Below are 24,853 nucleotides of genomic sequence, written 5' to 3' on the forward strand. Positions count from 1 at the left end.
TGCTCTCTTTTCAACAAAAATAAGATATGTGTCATCCTCAAAACAAGTCTCTAAACAGGTCAACATCAGTATGAAAGCATACTGACATAAATGAGGAAGAGCAAGAGAAAAATGAGTCACCGTAGCACAGAAAGATTTATTGTGGCAGTAGGAGAAGTTAAAACACCCAGAGAAATGAGTTGCTTGCTGCCTGTTTGCGTAAATAAAACATTGTTCTTCAGAATTCATTTTGTATCACGGATATGGAGTTAAAATTAGCACTTCATGTCAAGGCCAACTGTAGAAGGAGTGTTCAATCCTTACAATAAATTTTGTATACTCTCGGTAAGAAGAGTGGATAAACTTAATGATATGCATAAATCTTAAGATTATACGGTATCTTTCTGTATATTTATACACACACACACACACACACATGCACACACGCATATATAAACTAACCTGGCAATATGAGAAACCACATATTGAGAAAGCCAGTAAATAATTAAGCTAATGCTCAGATAATACCTTAATGAATCTCATAGCACTTCTGGATTATTTTTACTTGATGTTATAAGTCATTACTGTAGAGTACTTGTCTGCAAAACATGAATAACACTCTTTCAAAAAATTAATTACTTTTAAAAACTAAACTTTATTTTTATTATTCACTTATTCACATGTACATACATTGTTTGGGTCATTTCTCCTCCTGCCCTCCTCTCCTCCTTTCTCCCCCTGCCCCCCTTGCTTCCAGGCAGAACCTGTTCTGCCCTTATCTCTAATTTTGTTGAAGACATAAGCAATAATAAGAAAGACAAATCATTTTTGCTAGTTGAGTTAAGAATAGCTATGCAAAGAAAAAAATAAAGTAAAATAAATAAATTTTCTAATCTTGAAGATGTTGAAATTTAGACCTGCTGATACTAATTTCTGCATTATAATAAAAAATCATATTGTGAAGTTTTACTTTAAGCTTATTTTCTGAGATATATAATGATTTTCTTAAATAATTTCTCAAATATTTACTGAGTGCTTTTTATATAGCAAAGGTTTATCTAATCTAAGGTATAAAACTTTAGAAAGAAGAGTCATTACTCATGTTATATCTACTATAGTTAAAGATGACTGAGTAAAAATGAACAAAATTCTATTATAGCAAGGGACAGAAGTCTTATGGAGAGTAATAAGATAACTATTGTACTAGGGCAGGAAGTTTGTTCTTATTAGGTAATGTTTCATCAGAGACAGTACATGTTATCAAAATATTTTGTCAAAAAGTTAAAAACATGACAGTGAAATAATATATAACTAATATATGCTAATGATTTTATCCAATGTATTTAATCTTATGAGAATCAGGAAGATGGTAAAGTTTATTCCACATATATTTTGAGAATCTGGTCTTTTATAGGCATTTAAAACAAATCATGTGTAAATAAAACTCCTAGACTACATAATCACATTGATTAACACTTCATAGGACAGTAGAACACAACACTTGGAATTATCCTTTTTTTTAAACAGAACTCTATAAGATAGTAAACAATATGATATTATAGTAAACAATATGATTAGGTTTGTGCTCTAATGAAATAAGAAAAAATAATGTCAAAAAGAAAAATTTTAGAGCATTAAATAGTCTCTGGAAGATCTTTTAAACAACAGTGCTTAGCTATCACATTGAAAGGACATTGAACAAACACATGAAAGGACTCATGTATGTTTTTCAAAATTCTATTTTTTTTACTAGTAATGCTTTGCAAAAATTAGATTTGTGACCTTATATTTTTATTAGGCTATGTCATGTGACTATTTTAGATAATAGACAAATTTAGAAATTTTAATAATTGCATTTCATGACAATGTATGATTCCTTAGTATCTTTCTTCCTTTGCTATGACATCCAATAAGGGTATATATTCTACATTGTTGTAGTATGTATTAGTAAGTCCTCCATGACCCTTCATTCCTGAATGCATAGTGCTTACTACAGACTCCAACTCCCAAATCATTTACATGCATATCCCTGCTGTGTTAATTCTATGTGTGTGTTAGTTTGTTACTATAGCCTTACTAGCCAACACGATCCAGTATATTGGGCAAAAATAACCTCTTAGAGGTTAGTCAACAATAGTTAAGAATTATAGTAGAAAAGATTGGAAAAGCATTGTGCAGTACAAAACTTTTAGCTGCACACATTCCTCAGGTTGCTTGGGAAGCTGACCATGAACTCAATAAAATTTTATTTCTACAGAGATAGATTAGAAAACTGAATGGAATAGTATATGTTGGTTGCTGTCATTCACCAAATGATGACCCCTGAAAATTCTTGTGTCAAAGCCCTAAGTTCACCTTCCCATACATGTAAGTTATTTGATATAAGGAATTTAAGGAAGTAAGTAAAGTTAAATGAAGTGTGAGGATAGGACCTTATTCCATGAAAAGATGTAATAGACACTAAGGATGTACATGCACAGAGTAAAGGCCACATGAGGCACAGAAGAAGGTGACTATCTTCAAGTAAAAGATGCCCCAGCAGAAACTAAACCAGATATTGCCTTGATGTTGACATTTTTGTGTCTAGAATTACGAGAAGAAAAGTTTCTATTTGCAAGCCACCCACAGTCTATATTATTTTGTGATGGCAGCTCTAGAAAACAAATGCAGTTGCACATGATTGCTTTTAGAAAAGAATAACAGGGAAAATATTATTAAGTCACAAAGATATATGATTCATTTGATTGTGATCTCAATGTTTCCAAGTCAAGGAAAAGATTTAGAAAATGGTGTGACCCACGCACAGGAAATCAATGTGAGTCAACTCCCTGTATAGCTATCCTTATCTCAAACAGCAAAAACCCTTGTTCCTTCCTATTATTGCTTATACTCTCTCTACAACAAAATTAGAAACAAGGGCAAAATAGTTTCTGCTGGGTATTGAGGTGGGGGGAGAGAGGGGGCGGAGTGGGTGGTAAGGGAGGGGGTGGGGGCAGGGGGGAGAAATGAACCAAGCCTTGTATGCACATATGAATAATAAAAGAAAAAGGAAAAAAAAAAAAAGAAAATGGTGTGAGTTTTAAGAAAAGCAAAGTACCCAAGAGTACTTCAAATATGGCCAAAGGATGAATTTTAAAACAGAGAGAAAGAATACACCCTCAGCTTTCAGAAAGCAGTACAAGGGGATACAATAGATAGGATAATTTTTCCAGGGAGCAAAATCAGTACCTAATCAAGATACCAAGGGTAGGGAGCTATCAAAATTGGTAGAGGAATGATGGATGGCTCCCATTCTTCCACTTCCCAGACATATTCTCTGTACTGTTGCCTGTCCCTTAATCCATATTGAACAATATTTGGCTGAATTAAAAAAAATCTTTTAATTCACAAAAATCTGAACAGGCCTGGATATAAGATTACCACACTGCATATTTAAATCCTGGGCTTTGGTATGTATTTAGTGCCTGAGTAGAATATTGATTGATTTCAATAAATTGAGGAGTCCTAAATGAAGCAGAACTGGAGATGTGGCTCAGTGGTAGAGTGTTTGCCTTAGCATTCCTGAAGTCCTGGATGCTGTCAAAATTTATTGTTTTTAATGTGGCAGAATAGAAATAATGAAATATGTGGGATAGCAGAAGAGAATTACATGAGAATCCATAATGCTAAATTGTTAATTTGGGGGATTACTGCTCATCTTTATTATGATTAGATGGAACTGGGTGATAAATATTGGAGACCAAACTAGTTTGGGCATATTATGTATCACTGGTAGACTAAGACAGTAATATTTTTAAAAATCACAACATCACCTAAACCAGCTTGATCAATACAAGCAGAAGAACGGGCAGCTATGCATTAGGTCATACATATATTTGGGAAAACAATATTCTACTCAGAGGGAAATATTTTTCCATGGGCTCTGTCTTATGACCAGTTTTTTGAGGAAATCTACATGTAGTGACTTGGTATTGCATATATAATTCTCAATTTTAACTTAACATATTGAAATATTGTGTCAATATTGAATGATTTATATATATATGTATATATAAACACACATGTATATGTAGGTAGGCTAATTCGAATCTTTGTTCATCATTGTTAAATATTTTATATCCATTCACAATGAGAAGTATTTCCTAAACATTGTAGCCATCTGTAGTTTTTGTTAACTTATAACAGTGGGGAGTGAATTCACCTATTATATATTTGATACATTGTAAGAACTTTTGCAAATACTCCAATGTAACCCCACTCAGCACAATAATTAGATTTTACCTTTATTTTCAGTCATAGCCTCTTCTGTCATTCTAGATTCATTTTGGAAAATAAAATCTTGGTTTGCTCTTCTCCTCCTTCAACCCTGAAACTTAAAAAGATTTTCTTCTTTTATCTGTATGCAAAAGAAAAAAATAAAATTGCATTAAGATATTTAAATGCTTTATAAGGAAACAACACATCACATATTTTACTACTTCTAATTTTAATAAAATTAAATGATTACTAAACATTTATATCTCACTGGGTAATCGTGGCTCACACCTATAATCATACCTGTGATCAGGAGGATTGCAGCTCTAGGTCAACTCAGGCAAAAAAATGTTTGCAAGTAAAGAATGGGAAAAATCCTGAGTGTAGTGGCATGCTTCTGTCATCCAGTGAAATTGGGAAGCATAGAATAGGAGGATAATCATCTAGATCCACCTGGACAAAAAGCCAGAACCTATGTCCAAAATAACCAGAGTCAAAAGAGCAGGAGATATAGCTCAAATGCAGGGTACCTGTCTCACAAGCATAAAGCCCCTGTTCAAATGGTAGAATCACCACAATATACATACATATATGCATAAATGTACATATCAAATAAATATGAAAAATAGCTTTTTTCCTAGTGAGTGGAATGAGTTACTTTGATTATATTTATTTGTATACTATTTAATGTATTAGTTGGGTAGTTGATTTGTGTGAAATTCTTAAGTCTCTAGTGCCCACATGTTATTGGAAAATAAGTTAGGAAGATTTCTCAGTGGGTCTTAAATCTTGACAAAAATGAAATTGCTTAAATATTGAGATAATTTTAAATTTTATATATTATGACAACTTTAAAAGAAAATAATTATAAAACCAAATTAAATTAATAGTTTATCTTAGTAATATTCAAACATAATTAACACTCATTTCTTCTTACTTAAAATCATGTTCACCAGTGTGGAAACACCCCAGTTTCCAAAATTACTCATTGTACAATGTCAACATGGATGAACTTATATCATTATTTTTTTCAATTATCACATTGCTGAGAATATAAGACATTACAAATCAGATGTTTATTATGATAGCAACAACATTATTATACAGTTATTGTTGATATATATGAAATTTTGAAAATCTCCCACAGTTTTACTTCCCATTCTCCATGTGTATGTAGGTATATATGAGTCTCTGTTTGTGTGTATGTATATTATAAATCTTATTTAGTGATAGCAGTAACCTTACAAGTATTTTATGAACATTTATATTGCAGTTGAGGAAACTGAAATACACAGAGATTAACTTTCTTGTTTCATTTTCTATTTCTGTGTCAAATACTTTCCCAAACCTAACCTAAGACTTTGAAATAATAAATATTTGAGTAGATATATTCATCCTGATTTGAGCATTATACAATGTATACATGTATCCAAATATCATGTGATACCCCTATAAATATGTCTTGCTAATATGTATTAGTTAAAATGAATAAAATAATTTAAAACCTAATGACTTTAAACAAGCATTTTACTATTGCACTCATATATGTTCAGATCAAGAATTTTCAGAGGTCTTGGTGAGACAGTTTTTCTCTGATAAATAAGTAATAAATTTATCAGAGTTTATACTGGGCCTAAAGAATCCACCTGTCACTCAAGATAGCTTCCTCACTTACAAGTCTGCTGCCTCATTGCTGTTTTGTGTCTCTGTATATAAAATTTCTCCCTCCAGATCTTCTCTGTAGTTTGCCCTTCTCAGAGCCTGATGATCTCTTTCATAAAAGTAAAGAATGGGAGGACACCCATTAAGAAGCCTTAATTTACCATTAAACAAGAAAGGCAGAGGCACCACCTTAATGAAAGCTTTGCATCATATAAGAACCCATAAACTTTTATCACCTACCTATGTCTATAAAAAACCTGTATATGTTTTCCTACTATTACTACAAAAAGAAATTTATAATAAATTTAATATACAAATTTAGTTTTAAACCTATAAAAGCACAGGCATAGCTCTACTGCACAAACCTTTTATTTTGAGAGGTATATACAAAGAAATAAGGTTAAAGGGAAGGGAAGAAAAGCCTACATTCATAAGAACTTTTGGGAGATAGAGAAGATGACAAAATGACAATGCCTATCAGGCTTTCTCGGAATACAACAATTAGACAATTTTCACAGATTTGCAAAGGAAATTTTGCACTTCTTTTTAATTTTATGAAAGATTTACAAGGTCTTGTCTTACAATATCCTCTATCTTTTACAATTTGTATAATATAAAACATCATACAATAGTCCTGAAATGATTTCTCTGATATGTATCTTAGTATACCCCTCATTCATCTTGAGACAAAATAATGGTCTAACAGGCCTGGAAGATAAATGCTGATAGGGAGACATTGGCTTTGCTGATAAAAATACTTTGATAGTAATAACAGACTTGCTAAGGAAGGAAGAATGCACTCAGTCTGCATCATAAGGTAAGAGGAAGAGTATCTCTAAGCCTGGAGTGCAAGAACAAAGGCTTGAAGAAAAATTGTCTATTGGGAAATTTAAGTAAAATACTAAAGACCTGTGTTTGTCATCCTTTTCCAACCAGAGCTTGCTCTTCTCTCATGCTACTCAGAATAGTGTGCAATTTTAAACTTCAAATTGTTCATTTCTGGAAATTTGAATTTTTTGATTTTTGTTTGATCATGGGTAACTCAAACTGGAGAAATCCAAAAGTATGCATAAGGAAAGACTGCTATTTTTAAACTGGATTTTGTTTCTGTAAGCAACCTCTTCCCTGAATCTTTTACACTGTAACATTTCTTCCCTTGATTGTTGACATTTATGGGTGTGTGGTGAAGGAGTGAAGGAGTAAATATGATCAAAGTACATTGTAAAGATTTCGCTGTGCAACAATAGAACAATATGTGTCACAGTTTCACTGCATGGGAATTATGACTGTTTTCTTGAATATGGGGTTCTTTCTCTTTCCTTTTCTGTTCCTTGTGGAACAAGTTTATTTCATTGTTTCTTGAAAATGTAGTTGTTTCTCTCAATACTAGTTTGTTGGTAAGAAGTGAAGTAAAACCATGTATACTTATTTTCATTAGCTAGAATTCTGTCAGTGATATATTAATTGTGATCTAATCAACAATGTGATGTAAAAGAAGCACACCAAGACACACACATTTCTCCCATATCAATTTTATTGCCCAAAGTAAAGTATATTAGTATAGTCTCAAAACAGCCTTTGATTCATCTTGTCCTACTCTACCATTTTACCAATGAAGAAAATGAGTTAAAAATTTCATAGTTTTTTAAAGTTACATTTCAAACTCTATGAAGCATTGGGTTTTAGATGTCATATTATTTGCATATTTTGTTGGCCGTGTTTCCTGGAATGCAGTTGAAAGAATTAATTTGTCTGCATAAATTGATCTCTATGTTGAGAGTCCAGGAACTCTCTCTTAGCCGATGAAAGTTATGGTTGTATACAATGAAGTTTCATTCTTATCTTAATTAGTATTTATACTCTAAGGTTGTTTTTGGTTGTCTGGTCCAATCAAAAAGAAAAGATAAATAGATTTTGCTTTATAGTACTGTAAATGTTCTCGTTTAATCAGAAAACTACCTACCTTTGCTATACATTTTTGATGTTCTCTAAATTCACATTTTATCCATCACAGCTAATTATTTATTATAATTAAAGATATCAAAAAGATTTTATGATAAAGGACTGAGTAGTTAATCATTATCCTTCACATTCTTGAAAAGGAAAACTGGAAGTACCTTCACAAATTAGATCTTTGAGATAAAAATACAACCAAGTGTTGTACAAATAGCCAATGCAGGATTTCTAAAGAGTGAGATAATACAAAGAACAGTTAATTGCAAACTTAGAATTCTTAGTGCAGCATAAAATAGTCTAAAGTTAGTTCAAAGTAACTGTGAGTTTTTTCCCCTGGCTATTTCATTCTCATCTTCTTTTACTGTTCAATTGAAAAACTCAAAAAACTAGCTAGCATTTGTTGCCCTTAATGCAGAGAAACTAAAGCAGATACCTTAAAGCAACTGAGGCCAATAGGAAAAGGGGACCAGGAACTAGAGAAAAGGTTAAATTAAAAAGAATTAACCTAGAAGGTAACACCCACGCACAGGAAATCAATGTGAGTCAATGCCCTGTATAGCTATCCTTATCTCAACCAGCAAAACCCCTTGTTCCTTCCTATTATTGCTTATACTCTCTCTACAACAAAATTAGAGATAAGGGCAAAATAGTTTCTGCTGGGTATTGAGGGGGGGAGCGGGAGGGGGTGGAGTGGGTGGTAAGGGAGGGGGTGGGGTCAGGGGGGAGAAATAAACCAAGCCTTGTATGCACATATGAATAATAAAAGAAAAATGGAAAAAAAAAAAAAAGAAAAACTCAGAACAAGAAATATTGATGCCATCTTAAATATAAAATAGTCACTACCACATTTATGTGTTTCTTTTTTTAATGTTGAAAACATAGCTTTAAATTAGATTAAGTAAAAGCAACTAAAATGATTATGCATTTATGTATTCATTAGGGAATATGATGTGAAGTATTTCAGATGAAATCAGATTATATTTACCAATATTAGGTTTGAGAAGAGAAATAACCAGGATGAATGAGAGAAAACTAAAATTACTTCCTGTAATTAATTCATATTCTCTAGCTTGCTGTGGCACTTATATATAGAGAGAGAGAAAAGAATTTGACATCTATCCTGTCAGGACTAAGAGTAGGGAGATGTAAGCTTTGCCTACTTCCCTGAACTGAACTTTATGTTTACCTCCATAAACACATTGTATTTATAAGATGAATGGCAGTTCCAAGGACTTTTGAATTAAGGAATGGGAAATAGGACTTTAAGTGGCCAGCTGATTGACTGGATGCTCTTAAAGATATCAAAAAATGACACAATTGTTCACCAAGTGATTGTGTTAGCATATTTTTAGCTAACAGTGCTGTTAAATCAAATGTACCAGTGACTCATATAAGATGGAACTTTATTTCATTTCCATGTAAGCAAAGCAACTCAAGAGGTATGTTTTACAGGTTCAATGTTTAGAGTAATGATATCAGAGGATTGATTTTTTTCTATCTTCCTTTCCAGCATTCTTAGGTTACCATTTCATAAGAAATTAATGATCCAGATCTTGACAACATACCAATATGACCATATCCCAGCCTTCAGAGAAGAAGGAGAAACAGGGGCGGCGAGGGGGGAGGAAATTTTCCTGAAAAGGCACCGTCCTCTTATTTTTATATGCCATTAGTTAGTACACTTGTAGGTTCACATCAAGCAGCTAAGAAGGTAAAGGAAAATAAATGTTAGTTTGTGTATCCTTATTATTTCTAAGTTGTATTACTAAGGAACAGAGGGGAAATGGGTGCTGAAGCACAGTAAGCAATAAGCTCCACTATGGTACCACAGCGGATTTTGAAATTCATTTCCTACAAGAACTCTATGATTGTATATTCCTTGAAAGTATAAATAGATTTTTAAGCTTTGTTGTATCTTCAACACACAACACAGTGTCTATTATATTTTAGACATGTAACAAAAATTTTAAAGTTTATTAAATTATAATTGACATAAAAACTGTAAATATTTATGCTATACAATTTGATGTGTGTCAACAAATATATACACATGAAACCATCACCACAATTCATGCCACAATTCTATCCATCTCCTCCAAATATTTCTCCCCATCCTCTTCATTACCGTTTTTAAGATTACTATTGCTACTTTGTGATATGACCTTTTAACAAAAGACACACCCTCAATATTTATAGAATGAAAACATGCCCATATGAAGTGCAGTATGCTTATAAACTGGGAAGCTTGATTTGAATTTAGTTACTCCAAGTTGTTCCCTGTCTGAATCATCCCTCAGGGCCCTATTTCCCTCTTTTTTCAGTGGGATTTGGTAATTTATCTCTAAGAAACATTTTTATAGTACTATTCCTGGCCTGGACAATGCAGATGAAAACCCACAACCTGAAATCCTGTAATTTAGAAATTTGTGAAGGAAACACTTTGAAATGATATTTTTGTAAGAATGCAAAATTAAACATAACTTTTTAATTAGCCAAGAGATGACGATATACAATATTAACAAAATTTTTCTATTATCCCATCCATCCACTGTATCCTCAATCCAGTTGAAGACATATATTTAATTCATCATATATGACTTGTTTCTCTCATGATATTCAGTTTTTGCCTATTAGTAATATCACATCCAATCACCATGCTATGTGGCATATATGATACTAAATAATCACATACACATATATTCATTAATAATACATATTTAATGTACATTAAATATATTCATACTAATAAGTACACATATTTTAACTAATATGTTTACATATATATAAAATCATATATATCATAATAGCTGCTTTCATGTGTATTGTGTATATATATATATACTCAAATGTTTCAGTTATGCTATGTATGTGCTTTGTGGATTTTTTTCCAGTTTGGGCTATTCCATTGTGGCTCACAACTATAATTGCAGTCACTTGGGTGGCAGAAATCAGGAGGATCATGGTTCATGTCCAGCTCAAGCAAAAAGTTATTGGGACCCCATTTCAAAACATAAGCCAGGCGTGGTCGCACACACCTATTATCCAAATTACTAGGAAGCATAGGTAGGAGGATCATGGTGGTACAGATCAGCAAGGGTAAAAAACAAGGCTTTATAAAAAAAAAACCCAAAAACTAGCCTATAATCCCAGGTACTTGGGAGAACAAAATCAGGAGGACTGCAGTTTGATATAAGCCTGGGCAAAATGTTAGCAAGACCCCATCTCAAGAAAAATGTTGAGAATAGTGATGGATGCCTGTCATCCAAACTACATGGGAGGAGTAAACAGGAGGATTGTGGTACAGCCTAGACTGTGCACAATAACACAGGACCCTACCTGGAGTAAACTAAAGCAGAAAAGAATGGTGGTATGGCTCAAGTGGGAGAGCATCTGCTTAGCAAATAGGAGGCTCTGAGTTCAAATAGAGAAAACAAGCAAAAAAAACCCTCAAAATCCTACTCTCAATATTCACATAGCCTCTCGTAAACACACTTAGGCATTTCTGTTGCAATGATTTTTACATAAGAGGATTTATTATATTTTGAAAGGTAATACCAAGTTTTTCATAACAAATCAGGCAAATTTTTACTCACATCAGTAGTATATGATATAATTTCTTGCATTATTATTAAAAGTATTATTAAAAGTATTTTTAATATTATTAAAAATATATTGTCCTAAAATTTTAGCCATTCAGGTTGCTATTTCATTGTGGTTTTAATTTTAATTTCCCTGGTAGTAATAGTGATGAATTTTATAAGTTTCTTAGACATTTGGTTTTCCTCCTTTGCAAATGTGTTTTTAAATCTTCAGTGATTCTTTCTCTTACTTATTAATATTTCTATATACTATATAGATAATAGTCATTTGTTAGACAAAATCTTTTTAAATATCTGATTACATCAGATAGCTTGCATTTTTATTCTCTCCATGTAGCACTTGGATGAGTACTGTTTAACAAAAATGAAATGCACTGAAATTTATATTCTTGCCTTCTACTAGCACTGTGTTCATCAGACTTTCTATTGCTGTAACAAATACCTGACGGAAATCAACTTTTAAATGTAAGAAAGTTTTATTGAGCTCACATTTCAGAGATTTCAGTGTTTGGTCTGCTGGCTCTGTTGTTTCTGGGCCATGGTGAGGCAAACCATGATAGAGGTTGGTGTGTAGTGAGGATGCTGCTCATCTCACAGCTGGTACCCAGCCTATCGGTGGACCCTCACACATTGAGGTCAGCTCTTCCTCCTTTAGTTAATGCTCTCTGGCAAAGTCCTCACAGACACAGCCAGAGTTTGCTTTATTAATCTCCTAGGTGCTTCTTAAGTCAATTAAGTTAACATTCAAGATTAACAATCAAAATATGTTTAAATTTTTTTCAATAGTTTTTTTTTAAGATAATCCCTTCTATCTACCCTAGAAGCTTAATATTTTGTCATCTTTTACTTACAAGAATTGTACTCCATTTAGGATATGTATTTTTATGTGATAGAAGGCAGAGGTTAGGATTCATGCAGTTGTATATGGTTAGCCAACCGACCCAGTTCATTTATTCAAAAGTCTATCTTTTCCCACTGCACTGCAGAGCCACCTTTTCATGCTTTTGGATAACTGTATGTGGGCCTCTTATTGGACATTTATTCCAGTCTCTTGGTGTATTTGTTTACCCTTATGCCAAGGAATATGCCTTAATTTGATTGTGTTTATAATGAACATTTTATTTTATTTTTGCTAGCTAGTTGTGTTTCTTCCCTCATAACGTTCTGTTAACCAAATGACTCAGAGAGTACTTACACTAAATATTGTCTCCTTGGCCAGCGTTCTGCTATCATTTTCAGAGAAATAATTGAGTGAAGCATGTTTTAATGTGTAACATTGTATGTTGACAGATACTGAAGTATAATGAAATAAATAAATTTATTTTAGATTTTTTGAGTTTGGAAACAGGCAGCCTAAATCTATTTCTATACTAACAGAGGCAATTAAAAAGGTTTAAGTAGGAATGATTCCTGGAATTTTAAGCTTCTCTTTAGTGCTTAGACACTTTACTTTCTAAAGAAGAAGAGTATTAGGATAGTAACACCTGGAGGACAGAGAGGAAATCTGGGAGCCTGAGCTGAAAGTATTTGCTGTGGTTTACCTTCCTTGCTACTAATCCTTCTGCCCTCATTTTCTCAGTATACTTGTTTTCATCAACGCCCTTTGTCACTAAGCACATCACAGTACAGAATACATAGTCAACAGAGTTCTAACAGAGCTCCTATGCCTTCAGAAGGTTTTGAAAATAGATATTTCCAGCAGAGTTTATGTATATAACTTGGTTATTCTTATGGGCATGATTCATGTGGAATGACTCTGTAAGAAAGCCAACTGTCAGTCTATTCATCCTCTTCTATTGTTTCCTATTGCCTAATACATCAAATTATTTACAAGCCTTCTGTTCTAATAAAGCTAAAAGAAGTGGTCCCTGGTCCCTAGTATTTTTTTCATTATCTTATAAATTTTATTATTGTTTTTGGCTCTTTTCCCATAATATTTTGTAAAATTATTTCCACTTCATGCTCTTTATATTTATAACCATATCATTTGTATGTTATATTTTAAAATAATTATGAAAAAATTTTAAATCCTTATACTTTCTCTATAGACAAACAAAAGGGCTTTCATAGAACAGCAACTCTAAGCTGTGCATTGGGCATCTATTGGCTGATATATAACTCACTAAGGCTGAAAGATATGAAGAATTAGATTCTATATTTTGATCTGCTTTGATCTAAAATTCATGGTAGTTATATTCTAATACAAAATCAAATTTATATATTATAATAAAATATAATAATGAAAAACTTTATTCTTAAAGATTACCACATGCATGTATATGTTAATGAGTTATGCTATGGTTTAATTAGGAAATAGATGATCATATGGGCTGGTAAAGACTGAGTCTGTCTGCAAGTTTATAAGTGACTGTGAAAGTATAAAGCAAAGACTATTTCAAAAGCATAAAATATATTTAAACAAAAGTGAGTAAAAATGAGAACTTTCAATTTAATAAGGTTCCACAAATAAATGAGTATGAAAGATTAAAGTAAACCACAGTGTCCACATACAAGAACTTCCATGCTCCACTACACTTCAGTTTTAACAGATAATGTGGTAACAGATATTTAGGAAATGGTTTGTATACTAGGGACAACTTTCAGTTCACTGGGCTTCACCAGTTTCAGAAAGATTAAGCATTCTCTAATGTTTTGGAAGAACACTCAGTTTTCAGTTTCTATTGGTCAGATTTGACAAAGCTTTGGCCAAGCTCACATGATTTGGTTCAAAGATTTAAAGATACAGTGGTCAACAAGAGAAAGGGATCAGGAACCAGTATAAAGATCAGTTAGAGATAAATCAACCTGGGTTATAGCACAATTTGTACATGTAAGCAATGCTAGGAATCTCTCTGTATAGGTGTTTTTATCTCAACTAGCAAAAATGCTATGTCTTTCTTATTAATGCTTATTTCTACTCTTCAACAGAACTGGAGAAAAATGCAGAACAGGTTCTGCCTGAAAGTGAGGGGGGAGGGGGGAGGGGTGAAGGTGGGGACAGGGAGGAGAAATGACCCAAACAATGTATGCACATGTGAATAAATCAATAATGATAATTTAAAAAAAAGATTCATAGGAATGGTACTATTTACTTCCTACCAAACTAGGGTATGGGGAGATTAACTCAGACTTCTAGTCACATCAGAGGTCTTAATTCACTTTCACACACCAAGTGTGAACAATCTGCACTCCTAGTCACCCTCTCCCTTTACACAAATACAATTAGAAAAGCCAGGTACAAGCAGCACCATAAGTCCATTACTCTTATGAATATCTCTCTCTAAAAACCAACATGATATCTGAATCTCAATAAAACAAGTTTTCCCTGCACCATTTGTTCATTTATACTTTCCCCTGGTGCAACAACCCTTTTTGCTTAATTTGGATGGGTTACTGTTTTCTACCAAAAGCAGAGAAAGATCAAATGGTCATCTCATTGGTGTGGAGCAATGTATGTTTTCAGTCTGACAAAATAAAAGCTGCTACTCTTATCTGGAAGCAAGAGAAGCCAGCTTTAAGATTGAAGGGGACAAACTGTTTTTGGGAGAAGGGCAGCAAATAATAACTCAGATTTGCAAGAGTTTATCCAGCACTGAGAAATAAGCATGCACACCCATGTGCAAATACACACGCTCATGTGCAAACACACACACACATGCATACACATGCACATATATCAATAACCATTTAGTGAACTGTCAGTGAACAGGCAAAGAAACATTTTGGGACAAATATCAAGAGCACTGTATTAATGTGAGAGTATCGGAAAAGATAAGAGGTTGTGTTAAGAAAATAAAACTGTGACCCAGTTCAGAATCAAAATCTAACAAACGTGGGATTCATGGTTCTTAACTGTTCTGTAGCAAGAATATGTGGAAATGAATTGAAAGTGAGGTAAAAGAAATGATCTAAAAAAATAATTTACAAGGAGTGCAGGGAGATCATTAAAACATCCTGTGTTTCAGTTTCTGTCTTCCAAAAAAAACCATTGATGAAAAGTAGCCATCCCCATAGCAGACACTAAGGAAGACAGTCTGCAATGGGTTTAAGGAACCCATTCTCATTAATATCCCTAAGAAGTTTCCTGACTGTGCATCAGTATGTACAATGGCAATAAACAAAAAACCATAAATGGAGCAATAGGTTCATAATATGTTTATTTAAAATATTTCCTGTTGATTGAGAGGAATGAAAATTATCTGATCTATTCACTCATTTACCTTATTTTTTAACCAATCAAAATTAAATTCATTTTATTTATAGAGTTTTATTTTCTTTAGCATATGGTATTTTATCATCCAAAATACTTATGATATTCAATTATTAGTTAGTATTAGTAATCCATAGAGATAAAGCAAAAGAAGATTGTTATGAAACACAAAACTACTTTTAGTAAAGTTTGTTTCATTTTAAGAGACTTTCAGAAATCACAACTACTAATGTGCATATTTTCATATTAATTCACTTTGTATTACCTTTTTCAGAAGAGCACAACTTTTTTTTTTATTGTTGTGCAGGGTGGTGGTACATTGTGGTATTTACAAAAGATCTTACAATATATCAAATTTATCATATTTGAATTCACTCCCTCCACTACTCCCCTTTATCCCCTCCTTTCCGCATTCCTGGAACAGTTTCAATAAGTATCACTTTCACATTTAAATACATTGTATACACAGTATTTGCACCATATTCACCCTCCTACATTCTTTTCCCACCTCCTCTACCCTCCCACTGGTACCAGCCCCCCAGACACAACTTGTTACATTCTGTGTTCTCTGATTTTGCACAAGCGTCATGAGAAAAGAATGACATTTTTGCTTGTTTATAATAGCTACACAGGGAGTGTCCTTGTGACATTTCCATGTACATATGTATTATATCCTGAATTGGTTCATCTCTATTTTTCTTCATTCTATCTTATTCTCTTTCTTAAGGTGATTTCGACCAGTTTAAAACTTCTATAGTTATTCTTGTATAGAGAGTACACCACCCATATTCACCTTCCTAATTTCCTTCTTTTAGTTCACCTTTCATATGTGACCTCCTTTTGGTTTGTCCTGTTTTTCTTAATATTTCTGTATTTGTGTTAGGGAGGTCTATATTCCACATATAAGGTAAAATGTGATTTTTGGCCTTCTGAACCTGGATAACTTCACTTAAGATTATATTCTTCAGTTCCATCCATTTACCTGCAAATGACAAAATTCCATTCTTCTTTGTGGCTGAATAAATTTCCATTGTATATAAATACCACATTTTCTTAATCCTTTCAACAGTAGTGTGGCATCTTGGTTCTTTCTATAGCTTAGCAATTGTGAATAATGTTTCAGTAAACATGGGTGTGCAGGTACCATTATTGTAACCTGACTTACATTCTTTCAAGTATATCACTAGGAGTGGTATGGCTGGATCATATGGCAGGTCTATTTTAAGTTTATTGAGGGGCCTCCATATTATTTTCCATATGTTATATTAATTGACATTCTCTCCAGCAGTGTATAAGGGTTCCTTTTCCCCAATATCCTTGCCAACATTTGTTTCTGTTATTTTTTTTTTTTTTTGGTTCCACAAAGTAAGACAGTTTAATTTAGGGAAGGATAAAAGAGATAAAAATAACAATATTTTTCCTATGAAATGGATTTATTAGTGCATAAGGTTTGCAATAAGATTATCATTCATATTTTACATATGAGAGAACTGAATCAAATAAATTAAACAATGTTATTAGGGTCATCTATTAGAGCTATCAAAAGCCTGAGGCCATTGCAGAATATTTGACACTAATATTGTGTATATTCTGTATATTCTGGTTGTTAATCCCTTGTCAGATGTATAGCTGACAAAAATTTTCTCCCATTCTGTGGGTGGTGTCTTCAATTTAGAGACCCTTTCTTTTGCTGTGCAGAAGCTTTTTAATGTCATGTAGTCTCATTTGTCAATTCTTTCTCTTAGTTGCTGAGCCTTTTGAGTTCTAGTGTTACCTCAATTATTTTTTTACACTGATGCACATACATGGTCAATCTCAATTTAGATTGCTAATCATAATCAAGTAAGAGGCAAACATGTCTCAGTGAATATTTTCTTGTAGAATAATATTTATTGCAAAACTAGCTTTGTCAGGCAATATTATATAAACTGAGATATGGAAATGTACAAAACATATAAAGTCTCTGTATTTAGGAATTCCCCTAAAATTCTCTGTTGAGGGGAAGGTTTGGGTAATGATTCAAGAGATTCAATAATATATCAGTGGTCAGTGGGAAGCAGGTATGAGAAAAGACAAAAGTAAGTCTCTCTCAGTTAAAGATCTGACACTTGCCCTAGTGAGAATGAATTGCCAGATTCTAAGAGATATTGTGAAGAACTGTGTTATTTATAATTGGTGCATTGTGACGGGTAATCTTGTTTACTTGATTTGACTAGGAAATGCCCAGGAGATTACTAAAGTCTACCTCTGAGTGTGTCTGTGCTAGTGTTTCCAGAGACAATTGACTCATGAAAGCTCCGACCTAATCAACGAATTAATCCCTTGATGGGTTCAATGGCATTATTGGGAGGTGGTGGAAGGTAGGTGGCAGGACTAATTTGGAAGAAGAATGTCACTGTACTGTGTGACTTGGGGGCTATATCTTGCCTTGCTGCCTTCCTGTGTCCCCTCCTCTGCTTCTGGTCTCCCAAAAGGGGAGAACAGTTCACTAAGGCTCCTGCTTTCATGTTCTGACAGAACACATGGGCTGCGGAGACCATGGACTGAACCCTCGGAAAGCATGAGCCACAAGTTTTCTGTCAGGTATTTTGATCACAGCAAAGCAAAAGCCTGACTATTACATGCACTTATAAACAATTTGATGGAGTTATGTTTAACCTATACTGTAATTAATTTTCAAATATTCCCTAATAAACCTTTTAATGTCTTCAGACAATAAATTTCCCAGGTAACCCTACAGGGTTGCAAATGAAGCATCTGCAACTTGATTTTGTACTGAAATTCTAAAGACAGGGCAGACTAAATCATTATCAACAATGGAATAATGACTGATCAGACTTTGGTCATATTGAGATGAATTTCCACTTTCAAAATAAACTGAGGCTTGTTAATAAATATTGAACCATAAAATACATTTATTCAGAATCTAAAATTTAAATTACATGTGTACCAAAGCTTTTGTATTTAAAACAGAATATGCATACATATATACAGAAAATGTAAATTTTCTTCAAGTATTTTATTACTTGAGCTGTCAATTCTGAATATATTATGCTAAATATGACCTATCTGTGGAAACAGATGTGGCTCAGTGTATAATATGAATTAGTGTCGCAAATGATGTTTCTTGATTCAGAGGAAACTAGAATTCTTTGTTTAATGATTATCAGTTCTAAGTTCCCCTTCCTTTAATCTTCCACCCATTACTATTTAGCCAGTAACTTGATGGTTTCAGAAAATTTTATTTTCCTTTTGGAAACACATACAGGCAATATCACTTTTTTTTCCAGAATCTCCATTGCTAAGGCAAAGGGACTATTATTTGTGTTTTTCATACTCTGTTCTTAGATATTATTGATTCAGTAAGTATTTAAGTACAGTTTTGATTTAATACAACTTGTCTTTTTTCTGTGTTTTTAATGGAAATACAAATGAAACAGGGTTCCTGATTCTGAAAAAACTGTAGGAGATACAGGAAATTCAACATACAATAATGTGAATGTTGGAATATAAATGTCTTATGAAGTCGAAAGTGTGGTAAAAGCTAGTATCATACAAGGGAGCCAGACAATTGCCACAGAATTGTGGATCTTTGACATATATCTCACTGGAGCTAACTAGAGGAGCTTGCAGAGAAAATATCAGAAAAGACAGAAAACATCAGTAATCTTGACAGAATTAAAAAAAAAAGGATAAAGATAGCTTTACACAGTAATGCACACCTGTAATCTCAGGTACACTGGAAGAGAGGCAGTAGGATGGCAATTTCCTGAGGATAGCTGGGACAAAACTAGAAAGACCCTATCTCAAAAATAAAATAAAATAAAAAGGACTAAGCTGTAGCTTGAAAGGGAGAGCTCTTTCCTACTAAGTGTGAGGCCCTGGGTTCAATTCCCAGAATCGGGAACAAAAAGGGAGACAGAGAGAAACAAAAATTAGAAAACCTGTCTATAGATTTGGTGACATTAGGAAGGTAAAAGAAAGAAAGATGGTATATAACTTTCATTGGCATCAGACATAATGATTAAAGATTGGACATGCTGTTTTTTGTAGTACTTGTCATTGGTACAGATACTAAATTGAGCAACTAATTGTCTCAATTTAGAGTTTGCTTTCACTGGTTAAACCCAACTCATTTTTTTGAAGTTTCAAGATCTCACATAAAATTGGGATTTCTTTACAATTTTATTGGAATATTCTTATCCATATTCATAAATTCCTCCTACTAATTATTTCACTATTTGACTTTTAATATTCATGGTTGTATTATATTAGGATATAAAATGATAATTCTAATAATATAATTAGTTATGCTATTTTCTGTGAATTTTTGCCATACATTTTTAAAGTAATTCATCAGTGTAGTATTTCCAGTTTTTGATGCTGTTAGTTGGGAATGCAGGCATTAAACTAAGGTCAGTGACAACATGTATGCATGGTTCTGACTGAGTTCTTCATTTATTTATATGACCTTTGTAAAATTGTACAATGTCATTTTGCTTCAGCATTACATGTTGTTCAAATTCTTCCTTTGCTTTCATTGCCTAAAAATGCATTTCTCAAAGGAGGTATGGAAACATTTGATGTCATCTAAAATACAAGTAGATAATCATGCATTTTTAGATATATTTTTATGTCTCTTTGATTAATATTTCAATATTAAATATTCACCCATGTTATATTACAAGTTTTAAAGTGTTACGTCAGTGTTTAGGAATGTTTGACTTGTTGGATTGTAAATTTGGCCAACTAGCAATTAAAGCATAAGCAGTAATAATTTTTCTAATTCTTCAACCTTAACAGATTGCAATGCATAATTCTTAATGTAAACTAGCATAGAAAAAATATTATACATAGACTGAATGAGTTCAGAATCTTATAATGATTATAAAAATATTTAAAAAGTGTAACAATTATGAGAAAGGTAGACATATTTAAGGTTTCTTCAGAAACAAATGTGGATAAGAAAATGCAGTTGTTAAAAAATTATTTTACCCAGCTGCACAAGTTCACTTCCAAAAATAAACAAAATATTTAACCAGTTGTCAATGTCTATAAAATTAAATATCTATTTACGTATTTATTTGCAGCACTAGGGCTTGAATTTAGGATTTATACCTTGAACTACTCCACTAGCCTTTTTTGTGATGTGTTTTTTTGATATCATCTGTTGTGGACTATTTTCCTGGGCTGGATTCAAACGTCAATCCTCCGTTCTCTGCCTCCTGAATAGTAAGAACACAGGTGGGAGCCAATGGCACCTGGCCAAATAATTATATATACTATATTCTCATGAAACTCATAATGAATTTTGTGGAAGAGGTTATTTTCACAATGTTTGAGATAGGCTTTGGTAGAAAGACGAAAGTACATAACTCAATTTTTTCTGATGGTCTTAGTAATGAACAAAGGCAAATTTAATAACATAGATTGTTAACTGACATACTTTTAAAAACAGATAAAAGTTATTATTATTTGTGTGGCTACTGTTTTAAATCTTGTTCTTATTTGACTTATTAAGTGCATAATTTTTCTAAATTAGGTAGTTATATTTCCAAAATTAACTTGTTAGCTTGGGCAGTAGTCATTCTTAAACACAAGAAATATAAAGGTATAAAGTTTCTTGAAACTAAAAAGAGTTTTAATTAGACCACATGCTTAGTAGGTTCTTAGTAAATATTGAGTTATATTAAGAAACTTTTTCGAGGTACCATGAATCAGCTTTAGCTGACTTGCAAACCACTGCTATTTCTTTCTCCCCAGTGGCAATTTCTTTTCTTAGGTTCTTATTAAGACCTAATGCATAGCTCTCTTCTAGAGTGGAATAGCTATGCTGTTTTGCAAATTTTCAATAAAATTTTCTTATAAATAATATCAAAGTGTGTTTATTTAGATCACACATTCTCATGCCTAAGAGTTTTCATGTGAAATTAACTTGACTACTATTGAATGCTTATTCTTTGATCAATTGGGAGCACAGAAATCTGTTCAGACATCAGAATTATTTTTCAGCCAAAGCTCCCCTCAAGCATAGATGTTTCTTTTCATCTTGAGGGTCATACAGCTCCTCCTGTCCAAGCATTTCTCTTACATCTCACCCCTCATTCTTTCCCTTCACTTACTTCAATGTACATGATTCTGTTTCCATCTCAATTTCTTATCTCATTGCATACCAAAACACTTCAGGTCTGCTGTGTCCTACCCATGCCATTGCTCTGTATTTGCATTTTGTTTTTCAAGGAATCATTGTTAATGAATGCATGTAAATACCTGTATAGATAAATAGTAAACACGCAAAATGTAAGACCTTAGAAATACTGTGAACTCTGATATTGTTTATAGAAACTGAATAGAGAGTAGAAATAAGGAAGGGGAAGAAAGATTTTAATTTCAATACAATGTTAAATCCTCTTCAAAGTTTTCAGTTCAAATATTTATTAATCTTAGACATTTGTATGTGTAAAATAATTTTTTTAAGCAGGAAGTAACATTTTATTGTGCCAGCACAGACTCAGCAGACTTGTGTTCAAAGGCTGAGCCACAAGAACAAAGAAGTCTCACTTTATAACCCTTGTAAGGAGGTTACAGAAGCAAAAAGCAAGGTCTAATCCATATATAGTTACATTTAATTTTATAGACTATTAGGCCTAGTCTGTTTTCTTCTGATCCTCCTCCCTGTTACACTATTCCCCACTTTGATGTTCAGACCCAACTAGGGTCAAAGAGCATCATCTTGATCTAAGGATTTGTATTTCCATAACATCATTGCATGTGCTGCCACTTTCCTTTTTATAATGGCCTTTATAATAGTCTTGATACACTGCAGAACCAGGGAAACCAGGCAGGGCATTATTAAACATGTTTTTAAAATTAGGTCCATTGCCCCTATCAGGGTTTTGAATCCACCAAAGGCAGAAAACCATCTTTCAAACAGGTGATTGGGATCCCATCCTTTCCAAGTCTGGATGGGGACTTGGGAAAACTTTCTCATTTTGTCTGTGATCCCTTTTATGACATTTTTTCATTAATCTATAAGCAGCAGTTACTTAGGTCAAGTTTTTCATAAGCTCCTCCCTCAGAAGCAAGCAAATAGTCTAAAGCCAAGCAGTTCTGGTAGATGGCATTGTGCATTGGCAGAGAAGGAGATAAGCATGTAGTGGAAGACACATGTGGGCACATTTGAAAACTTGCCATAATCATGGAGATTTCTAAACTTAATGTGCATTTCACACTCAACACTATTGCATGTATAGCAATGTTTATTATTATAACAGTTAAAATTGATCTTCATTGAGAAAAGCGGTCTTTTCAGGAAGTATCTGCTCAATTATTCATATTATTGTACTCACTGTCACACCCTTCCTATCCAGAGGGGGGGAATTTAGGTCCAAGTTTCTTAAAAATGAGTTTTATTCCTTCTTAGTAGGAGTTTTGTCATGCTGTTAAAGGCAGTATTTTAAATTTGTAACCTGAGGGTATAAATGCAAGAACAGTGACTTTATAGGCATATTGACAGGGAGACCCTTCTCTCCCACTCATTTATAAAGAAACTACTAATTGCTAAATCACCACTTATAATTTCTAAATAACTGAATTGGTTGAATCCACCATCAAGCAGCCAAATGGTGCCAAATGTGCAACCTTGTACCTTCTTCAAGAATTGTTGAAAGCCATGTACCAGAGAAAACATGTAATAAGTCATTTCAGAGTGCCTCTTTGAGATATGAAACAAGTGAAGAAATCATTTAATAATTATATTCTAATATTCTGTATGAACATATTAGTCTATTAAAGTTTAGTTCTCATGTACATTTTCTTTTGTGTGTGTGTTTATTATTGTTAGGCTGGGTGGGGATACATTGTAGCAAAATTTCAAATGAATATGTAAAAAGTGAAAAGCCTGACTTTAAAGATTATATATATACCTTTATTCCATTCAGTAAGCAATCAAAATGAAGTGGTATTGCTAAACAAACATGCTATTTGTCATATTTCCATAACAGGAGGGAAGAAAGGTCTAGCATGCTTTTAGTTGCCCTATATAAAATTTAAATGAAACATAGATGCTATTGAAAATGGAAGCATTTAATCTGAAGCATAATGCTTGACATTTCAAAAGTGTATAAACAAACTAGACAGTAGTAAAAGATTAAATAAACTGACTTGATACACTTAACTATTTGTCTTCTATGTGTATAAAAGTTTATTGTTAGTCTGGATTTATTGTACTTGCACCTCTCAAGTATGCTCTTAGAAGCTATAGATAACATTACTTTTAATACTAAGAGTGGAAAAATTGCTTCATCCAAAAAACTCATTGTAGACAATGGAGAAATCAATCTCAAAATGAATCAAACTTTGCAATTAAGCCTGCTGTGGTAGTAACAGTATTGCTATTGATGTACAGATGCAGCAATTATAGCAGGTTTTCATCTCTGTCTATATCACTAGCATTCTTCATCTTGCTTGTCACCTGCAAAAGTTCTATCACTTGATTCAGGGCTAAGACATTTGGGACTATGTTTTCTCCTTTGAGTTATGAAATTAGTTTTTAATGCTTTCATTTAACCAGGAGGGGACAGGAATGCACTCAACTGGATATACAAGCTCAATGACCTGGTTATTGAATTTATGAGTTAACCAGTGGAAACAATGAAAGACTTTCCCAAGGTGCCCCCTTCGGTATAGAAAAGCATACTACCAATATCTGGAAGGTTTGTGTGTGAATTTTGCTTGGCTTTCTCTGCAGCTTTCAGTTCATTTTCCTTCTAGGGCACTCAGAAGATGCACTGAGTTAAGTAATAATACCCCATGATCAAGCATGAAGAGTGTTCCTTTCACTCACTGGAAAAACAAAGGACCAAGTTTGACCATTTGCCTTACAAAATTTGAGATATCGGTTGGGAAGAAAAATGAAGTGGTCTAATTCTGGTGAAATAATAAAAAAATTTATTGACAAAACTGATACTTTGTTATTATTTTTTCATACTTTAGACTCTTTAAATAAGTGATCAAAACAGGTGAGAACTCAAATGCAATAAATTATAAGGCATATATTTTAAAGGGCAAGAATCCTTGATCTACCTGGCTTTCCCTTCCTAAAATATATATGAGTAAAACTTAGGAAACACACCCAACTACTATCAAGATAAGAGCTATTTATTACTTTTACACTTTGCATTTTGTAATTTAT

The sequence above is a fragment of the Castor canadensis genome, chromosome 10 (assembly GCF_047511655.1).
Source record: "Castor canadensis chromosome 10, mCasCan1.hap1v2, whole genome shotgun sequence".
In the NCBI taxonomy this organism is placed as follows: domain Eukaryota; kingdom Metazoa; phylum Chordata; class Mammalia; order Rodentia; family Castoridae; genus Castor; species Castor canadensis.